Raw genomic sequence first — 741 nt, 5'->3', positions numbered from 1 at the left:
TTTGTGACAAATTGAAGTGTAAGACTAAAACCCTACAGCATTAAAATTGTGGCGATTAACCTGACTAGTTCTGTACTAAAATTACTACTCTACAATATATATTTGGATTTTATTTTATTTTATTTTATTTTATTTTATTTTATTACAAGAGGCCAAGGTCTCTTTCAATGACACTGGTGCAGTTTGTCGGACTGAATAATATGATTTCTGATTTTTAGTTTTTCTACTGAAGAGGATGCTGTGCCATTCCACAGCTGCCATCCCAGGGACTAAATCTAAAACAGCCGTGAGGTTCTGGGGTTACCTGGTCTCAGGAAAAGGTATATCTGTGTATTGTTTGCATTGTAGCAGTGAAATGATGCTTTGTATGTGGAAACATGTCCACATACAATTGGGCCTAAAACTGAACTGTTCATTTGAGCCAGCCTCAGATTCCTGGGAGTCCTAAAAAGGAACATTGTGTGGACATTGCATTGTATTTGAAGTGTGCTAGTGTTGACAGTTGATTTAGCAATATTACAGGCATTCTGATACCTTCTCACACACCTTCTCACAAAAAAGCAAATAAATGTGTTAAAATACAACAAATGTGTGTTGTGGAAGGGCAGGACATTATTCCATATCACACCTTTGGTAACACATTGAGTAGCAGTAATGACAAACAGGAAAGTATGTCATTTCTGTGTTTGCTGTTTCTAAAAATGGAATATAATGATTGTTAAAATACAATAATAACAATAA

Source organism: Stegastes partitus, unplaced genomic scaffold, assembly GCF_000690725.1.
Source record: "Stegastes partitus isolate 25-593 unplaced genomic scaffold, Stegastes_partitus-1.0.2 Scaffold1051, whole genome shotgun sequence".
Classification (NCBI taxonomy): Eukaryota; Metazoa; Chordata; class Actinopteri; family Pomacentridae; genus Stegastes; species Stegastes partitus.
Note: the sequence above shows the minus strand (reverse complement) of the source record.